This window comes from Trachypithecus francoisi, unplaced genomic scaffold, assembly GCF_009764315.1.
Source record: "Trachypithecus francoisi isolate TF-2019V2 unplaced genomic scaffold, Tfra_2.0 Lachesis_group2, whole genome shotgun sequence".
NCBI lineage: Eukaryota > Metazoa > Chordata > Mammalia > Primates > Cercopithecidae > Trachypithecus > Trachypithecus francoisi.
Genome location: NW_022681465.1, coordinates 144,752,922 through 144,772,273, shown reverse-complemented (window position 1 = coordinate 144,772,273; position 19,352 = coordinate 144,752,922). Strand labels below are relative to the sequence as shown.

The 19,352-nt window shown below is 38.3% G+C and overlaps 1 protein-coding gene across 2 annotated transcripts in view; it reads left to right on the top strand.

The window, feature by feature from the left end:
• STK32A (serine/threonine kinase 32A) overlaps window positions 1-19,352 on the top strand; it is a 157,275-nt gene that overhangs the window by 73,131 nt on the left and 64,792 nt on the right. The window lies entirely within an intron of this gene.

Below are 19,352 nucleotides of genomic sequence, written 5' to 3'. Positions count from 1 at the left end.
CCCAATGTCCATCTGTGACAGACTGGATTAAGAAAATGTGGCACATATACACCATGGAATACTATGCAGCCATCAAAAAGGATGAGTTTGCGTCCTTTGTAGGGACATGGATGCAGCTGGAAACCATCATTCTTAGCAAACTATCACAAGAAGAGAAAACCAAACACCGCATGTTCTCACTCATAGGTGGGAACTGAACAATGAGATCACTTGGACTCGGGAAGGGGAACATCACACACTGGGGCCTATCATGGGGAGGGGGGAGGAGGGAGGGATTGCATTGGGGAGTTATACATGATATAAACGTTATGCACATGTACCCTAGAACTTAAAGTATAATAAAAAAAAAAAATCACATATGAAGTCAAAACCCCTTTACTATCCTCCTCAATTTTAGAACATTAATCCTAGAGGAACCATGATGTAGATTTTCCCTAAATATTTACATTAAAAGGTGCCCAGATAAAGCATATGAACTAATTGTATGTGTATGTGTAGTTTGTATATATGTGTTTCATATAAGATTAGAAACATAAGTAGATGCCGCCCACTAGAAAGCCAGAATGAAACTGATAATATTCTAATCAGGAAGTAACCAGGTCCCAAAAAAGGACTGACAGAGCAAAGGAAGCTGCTAAAGTTGATAAATGAGTATACCTGGAAAGAGAAAGATTTGAAATTAAAGATAATGCCAAAGATTTGGGCTTAAATACCAGGATAGCAGCTGGTGATTCCCTTGGTGTTTAGGAAGTAGGGCAGTTGGGAAAATTTTAAATGAAACAAAGACATTTGTCTGAGGCATGCTGATTTGAGGTGGAAATTACCTCAAATCTGATTTAAATCTTTAATCAAATAATAGTCTTCTGTGGCTTGAAATGTACCTTATTTGACTATCTATTTAATAAGTAATCTATCCTACTGAATATTGATATCTATTTATATCCATCCCAGTCATCATTAAATTCAAAATTTCAAAATCTTTAAAAAAAAAAAAAAAAGAAAATTTAAGCTAAAAAGAAACTCACTGGAAGGATATGGGGTAAAGACTCAGAAGCACAGCTGAAGTAGCAGGTTTCACAAAGATTAGGGACAAAGGCCATCTGGAAATCTAGGTAGCAGGAACTATTGAATAGGCTCTTAAGCTGTCTGGGCAGACATGAATCAGCTCCAACCAATTTTCTAACCTTGTGTCACCCACTCAAGATTGAAAGTCCTGGGAGAGAATCCAACTGGCCTTGCTCAGAAAACATTCCTGCCCCTTGGCTCAAAGAAAGAGTAAAATAAATGACTCCTGGATTGTTGGCCTAAGCAACTTAGATAATCGTGTCATTCATTTAGATGGGGAGATTGGAGGAGGAGCAGATTCATTGTGAAAATCAAGAAAACTCTTTCAGCTGTGTTACTTTTGAACTGCCCCTTAGTAATTCAGATAGAGCTCTTGAATAGGGAGTAAATGAATCTGGAGTTCAAAGAGAAATTCAGGGTGTATGAAGTCCAACAAAACAAAAATATGGGAATCATTGGCTGTTAGATGCCATTTAAACCAGGGACTTGAAGGGAGCACCTTGGGAGAGAGACTAGGTAGAATAGAAGGTCTGAGGACTGAAGACATTTCTCTCTAATAGTTCTGGTAGAGGAGGAAGATTCAGGAAACTAGACAGAAAGAGAACAGTCATGAAGCTAATCAACAAGCTATGGGTAAGTCAGGGGAGTCTGCCATCCTGGAATCTTCCAGAGAGAAAAGTTATTCAGAAAGGAAGGAGAGAAAACCATTTCGGATGCTGCTGCAAGGTCAAGAAGAAGGAGCCAAAAAGAGCAGACCCCTTACTTGAGAAGATAAATATTGTGAACTTGTTCCAGTGTTTTGGGAGGCTGAGGCGGGAGGCTCACTTGAGACCCGGAGTTTGAGGCCAACCTAGGCAACATAGTGAGAACACACCTCTACAAAAAATAAGAATAAAATAATTAGCTGAGTAATCTCAGCTTCTTTGGAGGCTGAGGTGGGAGGATCCCTTGGGCCAGGAGTTTAAAGTGATTATACCACTGCACTCCAGCTCGGGTGACAGAGCAAGACTCTGCCTCTAAAAAACTAAAACTAAAAATAAGAAATATATTGAGATTGTTGCAGAACTTTCTCCTTAGTTCAGCTAAAATTGGGCTCTTGTCACACGACCAGGAAAGATTAGGCTTGCAACACGTAGAAGGGTGAGGAAAACTTAATTTATTGCGCGAAAAGGAAAAAGAAAGAAAAACTCTCATCAAAGCGAGAGAGAGTCTTGCCAGCAACCTCCTGCCTCACAGATGGAAACCCGGGTTACTACACAGAAACTGAAGAGGCCAGGCTCCTCCCACTGCAAACAGCGCGAACTTCCCCTGGCTCCACCCCGTCGGGAAAGTGCGGGCTTTATCCAGGACCAGCAGTCCAGTTTTTCAGCCTTGAGGCTGTTTTAGACTTGGAGGCAGGGTTTCTCAGGGGACCCTTGGCTGTCTCCTGACTCTATCAAGATGTTAATAAAGGCCAACTCCACATGGTGGGACAAAAGACCAAGGGGAGCAAAGGGAGAGGCTTAATGAGAAAATGAGAAATAAAATCACTTACTGAGTGATTTTATTTTCCAAGTAGAGGAGGAGAGGTACAAAGTGAGTTTTGAGATTCATGTTGTAACAGGCAGCAATAGTGCGCTGCCATTTCTCTATTGTATTCCATTGTATAAATACTCTGTGGCTCATTTGCATTTTTTACTGTTGATAGGCATTTGGATCGTTTCCAATTTGAGACTTTTGCAAAGTACTGCTATTAACATTCTTATGTGTATCTTTTGGCAAACTCCAAAATATGTGTACTTTTGTACACATGTCAACCCTAGGACCCAGGGACTTAATTCTTAAGTTTATATTCCAAAATATGTGTAATTTTTATTTTTCTACACATATTTTGGAATATAAACTTAAGAATTAAATCCCTGGGTCCTAGGGTTGACATAGGTTTAGCTGGCAAACAATTTTCCAAAGAGCTTGTGCCAGTTTATACTCACATTCACAATGTGTGAAAAGTCAAGTTGCTCCAAAGCCTCACCGACACTGGATATTATCAGTTTATTTAACTCTGGGTGTTCCAGCAAATGTGTAATGGTATCTCCTCGTGGTTTTAATTTGTGTTTTTCTAGTGACTTATGAGTTTGGGCATGTTTTTGGTCATTGACCACTTAGAATCCCTTTTTTGGGAAGTGCTTGTTTGACTCTTTTGACCGTCTTTCTATTGGTTGCCTCTTTTTCTTATTGATCCATAAAAGCTCTTTATATATTCTATATACAAGTCTTTATAAAACTTTTTTTTTTTTTTTTGAGACGGAGTCTCGCTCTGTCGCCCAGGCTGGACTGCAGTGGCTGGATGTCAGCTCACTGCAAGCTCCGCCTCCTGGGTTTACGCCATTCTCCTGCCTCAGCCTCCCGAGTAGCAGGGACTACAGGCGCCCACCACCTTGCCCGGCTAGATTTTTGTATTTTTTAGTAGAGACGGGGTTTCACCATCTTAGCCAGGATGGTCTCGATCTCCTGACCTCGTGATCCGCCTGTCTCGGCCTCCCAAAGTGCTGGGATTACAGGCTTGAGCCACCGCGCCCGGCCTATAAAACTTTTTAAAAAACATTTATTTAGCACATACCAAGTTCAGGTGTTGTTCTAGGTGCTGAAATGGAGGATAAGGAAATTTTCAGAAGATATGTGGCAAAGAGAAAAAGGTGTTAACCTTTGTGATTTATGTTGTTAGTATCAAGTAGGCAATAGTAAATATTTATTATAATCTGTAACATGTATTTAAAATGTATTATATCACACAGATTTTAAATAATTCAAAAATCAATATCTTCACTGACATGTGTTAGCTTCCTAGCACTGGAACGTCATTTGCTTGCTTACATATGAAGGTATATTAAATTTTAAATCTTCTGCTCAGATAAAGAAGTAGTGAATTATCTAAGATGTTTGAAAGACTTAACATAAACATTTCGAAGGAAAAGGATGAATCACAGAATTGTTCTGCATGGAAACCAAATAAAACAAATAAAAAGAAAGATGCATTTATCAGTAGGGAAAATGTCTAGAAAAACTACATATAACTATGCCTGACAATAGGCATACAGCCTAGATGTAATTGATACATTTTAGAAGAAAGTGTGGAATCATTTTCAATATTATGTATGTAGAACTCTACCCTGAGTCAGGAGTTTCTTATCATATGTTGAGGATGATAGAACAGAGTTACTAACGCAAAATAAGACATTGAATAACCTATCTTTTGTTTTTATGGGTAAAAAATATAGGGAACATAATATACAAGAAGTAAAAGAAATACAAATTAGTATCTAATTTATTATATATATGGAATGAGTTGTGAAACTTCACCAAGAAGTCTTTCTTTGGGGGGATATAAACTATTTGCCCAATCTTTGACTTTCTGTTTCATTGCAGTAACAGTGTTTTTTTTTTTTAACAATAAAAAATGTTTGGGCTTAATGTGGTACAATTAATCTTTTTATTTATGCGTAGTGATTGCTGTGTCCTCTTTAAGAAATTTTTTTCTGGCTGGGGACAGTGACTCATGCTTCTAATCCTAGCATTGTGGGAAGCCAAGGCAGGCAGATCACTTGAGGCTAGGAGCTTGAGACAAGCCTGGCCAACATGGTAAAACACCGTCTCTATTAAAAATACAATTATTAGCTGGGTGTAATGGCACATCCCTGTAAATTCCAGCTACTTGGGAGGCTGAGGCATGAGAATCCCATGAATCCGAGAGGTGGAGGTTGCAGTGTGCAGAGATCATGGCACCCCCGCACTCCAGGTTGGACTACAGATCCAGACACTATCTTAAAAAAAATAAAAAATATTTGTCTACGGCAAGGTGGAGCTATTCTATCCTGTTTCCTAGAAGCTTTGCTGTTTTAGCTTTAACATTTAGATCTACAGTCTAGGATCAAGTTTTATTTTGTCTTCACATAAATAAGTAATTAACCCTTAACCATTTGTTGATGAGCTTATACTTTCCTTACTGCACCACAGAACCACATTTGTTATTAATGAAGTCACCATCTATGTGTGGGTTTCTTGACTCTGTTCCATTGATTTATTTGTATACTCTTGCATATTTATCACTCTGTTTTAATTACTGTAGTTTTATACTGAATTTTCAGTAATTCATCTTTGGATTATGTTGGCTACAGCTGACTCTTTAAAATTTCACATAAATTTCATAAGTAGCTTTTCAATTTGTATTTTAAAGCTGCTGGTACGTATATTTGGTACATGGAGTCTATAGATTAATTCAGAGATAACTAACATTTTTTAAAATACCAAATTTCCAATTCATACATTTTATATATATATATGTGTGTACATGCATATACATATATATGCATATACATTTCCTTATTTATGTAGGTATCCCTTAATTTCTCTCTTTGGTTTAAGTTTTGTTGTGTAGAGGTCTAGCATGTTTGTCTTCAGACTGATGACTAGGTATTCGATAAGATTACAAGTGGTATTGTTTATCAAAATTGTATTTCTTGCTAGTTTGATGCTTATATACTAAAATACAATTGATTATTAACATTGACTTTGTGTTCAGTGACCTGGGTAAATTCTCTTATTAATTATACTAGTTGTCCCATAGGTTTTCTTGGATTTTTCAATATTTACATTCATGTAATGTACTAATAGTGGCAGGTTTATTTCTTCCCTTTCAATCTTCTTACCTTTTCTTTCCATGCATATTGCACATGCATTGAGAACAATGTTGAATAAAAGTAGGATAATGGTCATCTTTGTCTCTTTTTCCCGACTTCACAGGGAAGATTTTCAATATATCAAGATTTTATAAAATATTTGCTGTAGGCTATTTGTAGATATCCTTTATCACAAATAAGAAAGTTTCTTTTCTGTCCTAAGTCACTAGAAGTTTTTTTTAAAACATGAATGAGTATAATATTTTATCAAATACTTTTGTTTTACTGAGATCATTTCTACTATGAGTGAAGTAAGTTGATTTGCAAATATTAAAGCAATCTTGATTTCCAAAAGTAAATGCTAGTTGGTCATGTTCTATTATCCTCTTATGTATATTACTGGCTACAATAAAATATTTATTTTATATTATTATTCATATATTATTATGTATGTTATTTATTATTTATAAATATGTATTCTATTTATATATATTCCTACATATATTTTAAGATGTACATAGACAAGTTTGAATTGTAACAAGAATGAGCCAATAGAGAGGAAGAAATTAGTAATATAGTAAAGAGTAGGGATGATTGCCAAGTCAGGTCCTGCAGGTGGTGAGATGAACGTGACTCAGGGCACAGGTGAGTGAGCTGACCTTAGGTGGAAGTGGGGACCCTTCTTTCAGGTACTAGGAGAGAAAGCAGAGTTTGGAAGTCTGTATGTGTGTGAGCTGCTGGGCTTGTCAGAGGGCAGATGAAGTAGTTCTCATGCCGTTGCCTGTGTTTTCCCTGTGGTATATGAGGCCATCAACTGAGAATGAAGGTGGTCAGAGTATAGGAAATTTTGAGATGCTGTGAAGATCTGTGAAATTAATAGAGAATTAGAATAGGATTTTCTAAGTATCCAGTTGAGACTTGTAGTTATAATTAAACATGAATCTATCCTGCAGATTTGTATTTTTCTCCTTAGATTGCACTTAATAGATTACTAGTTCATTTTTGTTGCTGTTTAAAAGCATATTGAGTTTAAGCAGGATTGGAGTTTAATTGGGTGAGGTATTCTCACTGTGACTAAGTTTGATGAATTGAAAAGTGTAGTTGTAGAAAGAAAACTCAAGAAGGAAATTCTACTACATATGTAATTTCATATATCTTCAAATACTAGTTCCTGTAAATAAGTATGCTGATGATGACATGTTCCATTTCTTTCAATAGCTGCAAAACCAGAAAGTGATGACAAAACTGGATTCTAACTCCTGACCCCCAAATTCTCTAAGACCCTCAGTGTTAACACGTATTTTATTTTAATGTTATTTATACGTATCATTACTTTTACAAATCTAAAACCAAACATTTTAACATTAGCTACAACTGCAAAATCAACTTAAAAATTTCAAAGAGCCATTTAACATGACAAATTAAAATATTTTAGTAAAACAAAATCACCACTGATACTTTAATATTCTCAGGTCTGAGAAAAACCATTATGTCATATTATTCCTGCTTTCCTGGTAGTATTTCTACTGCTGGACATCAGAAATAGAGATAAATAGTAGAGCCACTGAGATAAGAACAGAGACAGGAGAAAAGCAAAACATTTCTGAAGAGGCAATTGGTCTAGTTTGGCTATAAGCACTAAACGGGTAAAGGAACCTTGGGTGCATTAAAAGTAGAGAACCTGGGATGAAGGTGCGAAGGCTGAGTAAGAATATCTTCACTTGGTAGTAATTCTGGTACATCTCCCTCTGACCTGCAATTCTGAATGTGGGTAGCTTGGTCAATAAGGAAATAAATTGCCTTTCTGGCTGGAGAGGCAGAAGAGTGGACAATACATTGTGCCAGCTGAACTTCCTGTCTCCCTGCTCTGGAGAAGGGCCAGTCACAATGTATGACTCAGCACGCCGGGCACCTCTCCCACGCCAGCCAGGCCTGACCAGCCACTTGCTGAATCACAAGTGGCCATTTCCAATCCCATCAATGACCCAAGCTCTCCAACTTAGACTAGTTTCTCTGCAGTCGGTCTATGATTGTCATGGAGCACAAAAAGTATTAACTTCTAACATTTATTTTTTCTTTCCTGGACACTTGATGAACTTTGTAAGCAAGAGTCTGATTTAATTATCCCCATTATCATCTGAGTGTGCTGTCTTGGCTTGCCCTTTTATATGGAGAGCAAAATATTGTTATTCCCCTTTGCCTGTACTGGCTGTATTGTGCTCTGAGGTGGCCATCTCAAGAGATTCTGTAGAAAATAATAATAGCAAAATTTCTCCCTGGAGAAGCTTCATAAATTAAATCTCCAGCGCCAGTATACGTAAGCCAACAGATTGTGAAATATGATTTAAAGCTCTGTCCAGAGAAAGGTCAGGGCTTCAGAAAAATCATCATAATAATCAGGAAAAACTAACATGCAACCTGTTATATGATTTTTTAAAATTGCCCCCCATCTTTTTTACCGTGCAAACTGTGGATTTTTGTTTATGTTAATTGAGGCTATAGTTTATGTCTTGAATCACATGCGTATGAGTATTACTTTCTGTGAGGTTTTCATGACCCCTGCAATCAAACTTGGGTCCTTCTGTTAGTTTCTATCACAGTATCCTTCACTTTTCTTTCACAATTCTTGCCGCATTTTATAACTACATATTTGTTTGTTAAATATTTGTTTATCTTTTGTAGATGATTGGCTTCAGGAAGAAGGAAACCATGTCCTTTGTTTACTCCTTTATTCTCAGCACCTTGCACAACATGAATATACAATAAATATTTGTAAAATGACCATCGGATGAACAAGTGCTCATTATACACCAAGCTATATGCCAGGGGTTGCTGATGGATAGAAATCAGCACGGGCCAGGCGCGGTGGCTCAAGCCTGTAATCCCAGCACTTTGGGAGGCCGAGACGGGCGGATCACGAAGTCAGGAGATCAAGACCATCCTGGCTAACATGGTGAAACCCCGTCTCTACTAAAAAATACAAAAAACTAGCCGGGCGAGGTGGTGGGCGCCTGTAGTCTCAGCTACTCGGGAGGCTGAGGCAGGAGAATGGCGTGAACCCAGGAGGCGGAGCTTGCAGTGAGCTGAGATCCGGCCACTGCACTCCAGCCCGGATGACACAGCGAGACTCCGTCTCTAAAAAAAAAAAAAAAAAAAAAAAAAAAAAAAAAAAAAGAAATCAGCACAGCACAAAATTATTTGTTCAATTAGTGAGCAATTCAGGCAAAAAGAAAATATTAATGGTGATTATACAATGTAATGCAATGCAGCCATCTACAACTAGATTTCTGAAGTGTTTTGTTTCGTTTTTAAGAGACAGAGTCTTGCTCTGTCACCCAGACTGGAGTGCGGTGGTAAAATCACAGATCACTTCAGTCTTGATCTCCTGCGCTCAAGGAATCGTCTCACCTCAGCCTCCTAAGTAACCGGGACTACAGGTGCATGCCACTATACTGGCTAATTTAAAAACAAAAACAAACAAAAACAAACACACCTTTTTAAGACTGGGTCTCACTATGTTGCCTAGGCTGGCCTTGAACTCCTGGCCTCAAGCGATCCTCCTGCCTTCCAAAGTGCTACCTTCCAGAGTATTGGTATTACAAGCGTGAGTCACCTGCACCAGGCCTGAAGCATTCAAGGAGAGACCAGGAAAGACTAACTACATGGGGAGATAAACTCCGATCAAGAGTCTTTACGTCTTCTGAGACTTACATACAAGTTTCTTATTGCTAAAAATGAAGTTTTAATGAACATTTATTTATTTGTTTTTTTGAGATGGAGTTTCACTCTTGTTGCCCAGGCTGGTGTGCAGTGGCACAATCTTGGCTCACTGCAACCTGTGCCTCCCAGGTTCAGGTGATTATCCTGCCTCAGCCTCCCAAGTAACTGGGATACAGGAGCCTGCCACCACGCCCAGCTAATTTTTTTGCATTTTTAGTAGAGATGGGGTTTTGCCATCTTGGCCATGCTTGTCTCAAACTCCTGATCTCAGGTGATCCACCCACCTCCGCCTCCTAAAGTGCCAGGATTACAGGTGTGAGTCACCGACCCTGGCCTGAACACTTATTGTAAATATTATATGGTAGTTCTCTCAAAATCATTCTGTTTACTGCCCAAAAAATCTACATAAATTCTAAGTTGTCCACGTTTATGAATTTTAGATATATGGCTGTTTATTCTGGATAAATACACAAAATACACAAGAGTGGGTGCAGTCACTTATATGTGTTAAAGAAGGCATTCAAGGTGCTTTTTTTCTTTGGAAAAGCTTTGTAAGGCTGCTTATGAGACAGGAAGTAAGTATTTTATAAGTTCCAAAGCTTCTTGGTCTACTGATGAGTTTTTCTATGGTTAAAAACCTCTGAAAATTTGACAACATACTCTAGAGAGAGAAAGTGGTGAAATAGGCACTGTCACATGCTGCTGGTGGTAATTCAAAATGATATGCACCCTATGGAGATAAATTTGGCAATATCAAGCAAAAATTACATATACCTTTGCCCTTTGTTTTGACAAATCTTTGGTTTAGCAAACCCTCTTCTATACATCTATAACGAAGTTAGACTGCCCAGAATATAAGAAGGCAACCACACTGGGCCAGTACTACTACTGGGCTATGTGTGGTGGCTCACACCTGTAACCACAACATTTTGGGAGGCTAAGGTGGGAGGGCTGCTTGAGACCAGCCTGGGCAATGTAGTGAGACCTCATCTCTTCAAAAAAATTTTAAAAATTAGCCAGGCATGGTGGTACGTGTCTGTAGTCCCAGCTACTCGGGAGGCTGAGATGGAGGGACAGGTTGAGCCTTGGAAGTGAAGGCTGCAGGGAACTATGAACATGCCACTGCACTCCAACCTGTGCAACACAGAGAGACTCTGTCTTAAAAAACAAAACAAAACAACAACAACAAACAAAGATATATGCATAGAGTTTTTCACTCTTGCACTATTTATATTAGCCAAAATCCTGGAAACAACCTGAATATTCATCAAGCAGGGACAGGTTGAGTAATCATGTGATATACATAAATTGCAGCACTGCACACCTGAGAAAAGAAGTGAGAAATATCTCTATCTCCTAGTGTGGTTTGCTCTCCAGAGTATACTGTCAAGTGAAAAAAGCACTGTGGCTTTTATTAGGATATATTAAAAATATATCCTAATAACAAATTTATCTATAGATTCTATACAATCCACATCAAAATCTCAGCTGGCTTCTTTGCAGAAATTCACAAGTTGATCTTAAAATGTGTGTAGAAGTCCAAGGGACTCAAAATTCAATAAATTCAAAGACTGGCCAAAACAATCTTGAAAAAGAAGAGCAAAGTTGGAGGGCTCATACTTCCCAGTTTCAAAAGTTGTTACAAAGTTACAACAATCAAAATAGGGTAGTCCTGGCATAAGGATAAACATGCAACAGAATTGAACATCTAAAAATAAAGCCTCACATTTCCAGTCAATTGACGTTTAACCAGGGTGCCAAGAAAATTCAATGGGGGAAGAATTTGTCTTTTCAACAACTGGTGCTGGGACAACTGTATATCCAAATGTAAAAGAATGAAATTGGAACCCTACCTCACACCATATACAAAATTAACTCAAAATGCAAAAGAGAGGTAAATATAAGAACTTAATGTATAAAACTCTTCAAAGAAAATATAGAAGTAGATGATCAAGACCTTGTAATCATTAATTGTTCCTTAGATATGACCTCAAAAGAACAGGTACTTTAAAAAGTAGATAAATTGGACACCATCAAAACTTAAAACTTTTATGCTTTTTATGCTTCAAAGTCACTATCAAAAAAGTGAAAAGTCACCCCAGAGAATGGAGAGAAAATATTTACAAATCATATATCTATTAAAGGATGTGCATTTAGAATATACAAAGAGGCCAGTCACTGTGGCTCATGCCTGTAATCCCAGCAAATTGGGAGGCCAAGGTGGGTGGATCACCTGAGGTCAGGAGCTCAGGACCAGCCTGATCAATATGGTGAAACCCTATAGCTATTAAAAATACAAAAATTAGCTGGGTGTGGTGTCAGTTTCCTGTATCCCCAGCTACTTGAGAGGCTGTATCCCCAGCTACTTGAGAGGCTGAGGCAGGAGAATCACTTGAACCTGGGAGGTGGAGGTTGCAGTGCATGGAGATTGTGCCATTGCACTTCAGCTTGGGCAACAAGAGCGAAATTCCATATCAAAAAAAAAAAAAAAAAAAAGAGTATACAAAGATTTATTCCAAGTCAATAATAAAAAGGGAAAATGCAATTTAGAAATGGATAAAGAATCTGAGTAGTTTTATATTAAAAAGATAAATAAATGGTCAATGAGCACTTGAAAAGATGCTCAGCATTACGAAACATTAGAGAAATGCAAATCAAAATCACAATGAGATGCCATTTCACACCTATTCTTTTTTTTTTTTTTTTGTGAGACAGAATCTTGCTCTATCTCCCAGGCTAGAGTGCAGTGGTGTGTGATCACGAAAATGGCTCACTGCAGCCTCAACATCCTGGGCTCAAGTGATCCTCCTGCCTTAACCTCTTGAGTAGCTGGGACTGCAGGCATGTGCCACTGCACCAGACAAATTTTTTTTTTTTTTTTTTTTTTTTTTGTAGAGACAATGTCTCACTATGTTCCCCAGGCTGGTCTGAAACTCCTGGATTGAAGCAGTCTTTCTGCCTCAGACCCAGCAAAGTGCTGTGAGTACAGGTGTGAGCCACCACACTAGGCCAGTACTACTCTTTAAAAAATGGGAAATAACAAGTATTGGAGAGGCTGTAGAGAAATTGGAGCCTTTGTACACTGATAGTGGGAACGTAATGTGGTGCAGCCACTGAAGAAAACAGTCGGACAGTTCTTCAAAAAGTTAAACATAGAGTTTTCATTTGATCCAGCAATTCCATTACTCAATATTTACTCAAAATAATTGAAAGCAGGGACTCAAATAGATACTTGCACACCAGTGTTCACGGCAGCATTATTCATAATAGTCAAAAGGTAGAAATAACCCGAATGTCCATCAACAGATGAATGGATAAACACCGCATAGTATATGCCTATGGTGGAATATGACTCAGCCTTACAAAGAAATAAAATTCTGATATACACTACAACATGGATGAACCTTGAAATCTTATAACAAATGAAATAATCCAGACATGAAAAGACCAATATTATATGATTCCACTTAGATGAGATGCCTAGAACAAATTCATAGAAACGGAAAATAAAGTAGAGGTTACCAGCGGTTGGAGAGGAGGAATAGGGAGTTATTATTAAATGGGTACAGAGTTTCTGTTAGCAATGATGAAAATGTTCTAAAAATGGACAGTGGTGAAGGTTGTAGAACATTCTAATGTACATAGTGCCACTGAATTGTACTTAAAGTGGTTAAAATGATAAATTATGTGATATGTATATTTTACTACAATAGAAAAAAATACAAAAAGTTACCAGTGGGGAAAAGGAGGGATTAGAGAAGACAAGGATAACAGCACGACTTTTCTCAGTATACCTTGTTTTTCATATTTGACTTTGAAAATGTATACATATTTTATATAACTAGAAAACAAAATTAAATCTTAAAACACTCCCAAAAATGGAATGTAAAAAAAATGAAGCCAATTCATCTAAGCACATATCCAGTTTGTGGCATAACCACACAGAAATGAACTATTCCAAGTGACTTTTGAACAGAAAATTACTGTATACTATCAGTAGAACATATCCTAATAACAAAAAAGAACAGCAAAAATATCTTAAAGTGTTTTCAATAATGGCATTGTTGGGGTAATGTTGATACTGTTATTTTGAAAGGGTTGAGTGTATACAGTGGGATAGAACCAGCAAATATTTATAACGATATCATTGAGAACCAAGATTTTCACTGAGGGAGAAAACAGTGAGTGATGTAAGACCGATGAGGTTAAGAATGTCTGTAATCGGCCGGGCGCGGTGGCTCAAGCCTGTAATCCCAGCACTTTGGGAGGCCGAGACGGGTGGATCACGAGGTCAGGAGATCGAGACCATCCTGGCTACACGGTGAAACCCCGTCTGTACTAAAAAAAAAAAAAAAACTACAAAAAACTAGCTGGGCGAGGTGGCGGCGCCTGTAGTCCCAGCTACCCGGAGGCTGAGGCAGGAGAATGGCGTGAACCCGGGAGGCGGAGCTTGCAGTGAGCTGAGATCCGGCCACAGCACTCCAGGCTGGGGTGACAGAGCGAGACTCCGTCTCAAAAAAAAAAAAAAAAAAAGAATGTCTGTAATCTTGAATGTAAACTGAAAGCATTATTATGAACTGTGTGATGTGTTTATCTTAGTTTACCTTTGAATATGTGTATATCTATAACTATACATTTATAGCAGCAGACACTTCTGTCATCCAGATTGTCTGAAACGGGAAATATACAAGATAGCCAGCAATATGTTTTCATATTCTACAGTTATAAAGCTGTCAAAATTTACTAGGGTTATGTCAAAATAACACATGATCTAACATGACTATGTTCCTACTGGCTGAAGAATGAACATTATGAACTGAACAATAAGAATAATGACATTAAACCCAGGAGTTCATTATAATATATTTTTAACAACAATAGGAATAATGACCTCAAACCCAGGAGTTCATTATAATATATTTTTAAGTATATTGATTGTTTTTGGAGGATTCTAGGAAACAAACAAATCATTTTGAAAAGTGGTAAATAAAGGAAAGACAAGTTCAAGACCAGTCTGAACAACATAGTAAGACTCCATCTCTACAAAAATTTAAAATATCAGCTGAGCATTGTGGTGTACATCTTTAGTCCTAGCTACTCCAAGGCTGAGGCGGGAGGATTGCCTGAGCCCAGAAGTTCGAGGCTGCAGTGAACTATGATGGCACCAGTGTGGTCCAGCCAGGGTTAAAGAGCAAGACTCTGTCTCCAGGAGTGGGGGGGGGGGGGGGGGAGGGCGGGAAGGAAGACTTAAGCATACCTTTCCTATATGAACTGAACCTCGGAGTAACTAAATAATTGATTAAAGCAAGTTTCTCTGTATAAAAATACTCCAGCTAAAACATTAAGAAGAAATGATAGAATTAAAATATCACAACCCCTAAGGAATTTTTGGATCAAGATGACAATAATTAATGGCTGATAACACCACACACAAAATATAGACTTTTTAATTGTATAACTCCTGATCAAGGGCATACCACTATCTGTGAAAGAGTTTTGCTAAAAAAAAAAAAAAATAGATTTTTTTTAACCTAAACTTGAACAAGCCTCTAGATCTAACTACCAATTTTTACAAACTACAAAGAATTGTGGAATGTGTAGATAGACATGACATTGAATGCAATTATCAAAGTCCAGACTGAAAATACAACAGCAAACATTAAGGTTTTTTTTTTTTTTTTTTTTTTGAGAGTCTCCATCTGTTGCCCAGGCTAGAGTGCAATGGTGTGATCTCTCACTGCAACCTCAGCCTCCCAGGTTCAAGCGATTCTCCTACCTCAGTCTCCTGAGTAGCTGAGATTATAGGCACGAGCCACCATGCCCCACTAATTTTTGTATTTTTAGTAGACACGGGGTTTCACCATATTGGTAAGGCTGGTCTCGAACTCCTGACCTCGTGATCCACCCGCTTCAGCCTCCCAAAGTTCTGGGATTACAGGCGTGAGCCACTGCGCCCGGCCACAACTGGGTATTGCTTTTATAGACTGTTGAAATCTGCCTTTGGAAACCATGGATTTGCTGTGTTGTTATGGTGAATGAATTAGGTGCATAATACTAGTTGTTAAAAAATGAACTTCACACTAAGTACACCTTGAAAAATTATTCCAGAGCTATAAGAAGAAAAATATGATGGGTCATTGCTCTAAAGAAAGGTTTTAAAATGTAAATTTGTACTTAATGGGTAGGACAGTGTACCCTAACCTCCTTCTTGCTATTCCTGAGGGATCTCTTCTAACAAGGGCTAATGCTTTGCCTAAGCCATGAAAAGCCTGCTGTGAGCACTCCCTGTTCAGAGTCAGAAAAACACAATGAACTGTTCTATCATTTTAGGTTCTAGGACAGTGTTCTCTTGCTTTTCCTTGCTCAGAATGGTCCCTTGCTGGGGTAGCATCAGAATGAGGATTTGGTGCAACAGTTCTGCAATAGGAAGTAGGTTCCCCTACTATCATGGTTTTCAAGCTTTTTTGACTGCAGCCCATAACAAGAAATAATGTTTTTCATCATAACCCAGTAGGTATACTCACAGAGACACATTATATTCATAAAAACTTTCATAATGTTTAACTTTATGTTAATAGCATTTATTCTATGTTATTCGATCTATTTTACTTCTTTTTAAAAAATGCTCATCACAGTCAACCAAACTGATTTCACAACTCCTTCAAGGAATTTGACACACAATTTGAAAAACACTGCATTGTAGAATATTTTAGATCTCTTCCCAACCCTCAGAGTCAGATTTATTTCAAGATGGCCCCTGTAAGACAGCTTCAAGCATGTGAGTGACTTTCTTTTTTCTTTTTGCTTCTTTACCATTTACCGTGACTCCCAAATAAGTGACTCTTTTGGCTTATTTGGTAACCATGCTAATTTCTAAACATAGAACCTAGAGCATTTACATCAGACCCATCCAAAGCTTGTGTTTTAACCTCGCTTCTCTCCTTTCTTTTTTGATTCATTGATTATGTTTTCTATTGCTATTGGTTCAATCTGTATTCCAGGCAGTGTACAGGTATTGAGGCACCAATGGTGAGTAAAAGCAAGCATGCATCCTGAGATATATTGGGAATGAAAGAAGTTAATCCAAAAGCACACAGGAAAATATTTTCAAACTTTGATAAATTCTGTGTAAGCATATGGCATTGCATGTAACAGGGGAACCACATTTAATATGGAGTGTTGGAAAAGGCTTCTGGGAGAAGTGACACTTGAGCTGAGACTTGAAAGGTGAAAAGAATATAATCAGGTACTGGACAGCATCATGAGTGCAGGCACAGGTCACACCACATCACAAGCTTCTAAGGCTGAAGGGGGCCTGAACTGCTAGTTGGAGAATGGAAGGAAAAGATCTTCAAGATAAAGCTGGAAAAATAAACAGGGCCAGACCTCACAGGTTTTTGTAGACCATGGAAAGAGGTGAAGGTTATTTTGAGCCTGGATGACATGATAAAACTCACATTGTAAAAATATAACTGCAAAGTAGAGAATGGATTGAAGAGGTCCAAGATTACGCAGACAGAGCTATGAATAGCCTATTGCAATGGTCTGGGTCAAGCATGATGGAGTAGGGTTGGAACAGGGTGGTGATCTTTTATTAGTTATCTTCCTTACTGAGCACACTTTGCAATGAATTTCAAATGCACTGGGACCAGACTTGTTAATTTTGGAGCTGTCAACTAAGAAATAAATAAGCCATGATATCCCACCAAAGAAAGTTGTAGAAATGCTATAGTGAGGCTGTGATGAAAGGTTGAGGTACAAGGAAGCTCTTACTCATTTTAAAAAATCAGATGATACGACGTTGAATATTCTAGATATTGCCCAATTGTTTTATGTTCACATATTTTACTGGGCATAGTTCTGGATAATAAAATATTTATCTTCTCTCCCTCTGAGAATTAAGAATCTGAGATGGAGAGTTTTAGCTCTGATGTACCAAAGGAGAAAGGTGATTTTTAAGAGCCAAACGTGCCTCCATGATTAAATAAACTTATATTTCTACTGGCCAAGGGAAACATGTTGTCTCTTGCCTGGGCCTCTTCTGTCTTTGATTAATAATCCCCTGCACATTCGAACACTGTTATTAACTTGCCACAACTGACACCTTTATCACTTTGTTCTTTGAATAAAAACAGCTTAACCCAAGTCCCAGTAAAAATGTTCATTCAGGTTGAATTTAAGAAATATATTCTGCTCCCTTGGAGTTAAATGGAATAGTAGGAGAAGAGTCCACTGGTCTGTTACCAGGTTTCTGAACTACACCTGGCAGCCTAACGTAGTCAACAGCAAGGAGTGAATCACATCTGCTCTGTATGCTAACCAGGTCTGAGTAGGTGGTTTGCATTGGCATCTAATTATGTTTATGATTAGTACTCTCTTCTCCTGACTTTTGGTACCAAACCCTCACACACCTCATTATCCCTATCCCATCTGCCACTCATCCCAAAAGGCCTTGCTTACATCCCACAATCAATCATTCTTTCTATTACCTTAGCGGAGAACAGCCTGAAGTGCAGCAGGTCCCAGCCATGATTACAGTTTCACCAGTTCAATATTGTTTACTGAATGGCCTGTAAAACACAGTGAATATAATGTGTGTTGCTGCAGTTGGAAGGCTGATGTACCACATTGCCTAGAACCAAGGAACTTTCCTCATGCCCAATACACCAGTGGCAGAGATGACCAGCCAGTCATTGCATTGAGATGAAGAATAGTATCTCCCAAAAGGCAGTACCAAACATATGTTTCTCAGGCTTTTACAAAGCACTTTTTGAGTTTTGTTAGACAGAGCTTAATTTTTCCAAGACATATTCTGTGTAAATCAGTCTTCAGTGATAAACAGAATTTGTTGAACTATCGGGTGCTGTTAATGCTCATTAGGGTGTTACCACCTCAGATTAATGCTTCATTGAATTTCTTTTTTTCTGGTGTAAGTATCCCTTTTCTCCTTTAGCACAATGACAATTATAAAGAAGAAAATGTACTAAGTGCATTTCTCCCATCATTGATATTTTACATTTATCTCCTCAGCAAATAATTTGTCACGAGGAAGTGATGTGCATCCCTGGGCACTGCTTGCAGGCACTTAATTCTTTGATTCAAATGAAACTTTAAAATGTGATCTCCATGACGTTATGTCTAAAGAAACGTGTCAAAGCAGTGTTCATACAGAAAACTTGACTGTGGCTAGAAATCATGGCTGTGCTTTGAGGGAAACAAAATACATCACAGAGGTAGGAATGCATTTTTACAAGCTAGTGTTTGTACACAGCAGAGGCCAGTTCTACTCTCTGTGTCTCATTTCCTCTTCTAATTCCTCATCCCTACACTCCCCGATGTCTGATCCTGCCTACTTCAGTGACTAGGGGTCACTGCAGATGTGTGCACAGGGTTCTGTTATGGGATCTGGCCTCTGCCACCTTCTCCAGACGCAAGCTTCCCCCTCATACCTGTTACTGCAGCAAATCCAAGCTATTCTCCTTTCCACGCTTGCACTAGGTCCTTTCTCAAGTCTGTGCTTGCATGCATCCTATTTTTCTCTGGTATTTTTCAAATTTTACTTTGGCACCTGGAGAACGTTTGGGCACTACCATTTGTCAGGTGTTTAACTTTGTGCATTTCCTCATGTGAATGGGAGCGTGGGACCAGCATCATGAGGAAAGACTGGGGTTGCACTTGCAGAGTGTGTCAGAGCCCACAAAGTCACTCAGTAGAAACATTAGGAGATGTTAGCGTTATTTTTTAGTTATTACTGTGATCATCATTCCTCAAAATTGAGCTCTGGTTTTACCTCTACTGAGAAGCTTTCCTTTACTTTCCCATCCCCAAGAGAGTGAATTACTTCCTTGTACTGTGTGCTTACTTCTTCATTGCCCTTCTTATATGTTTTCCTTATCATTAACGTGGGACATG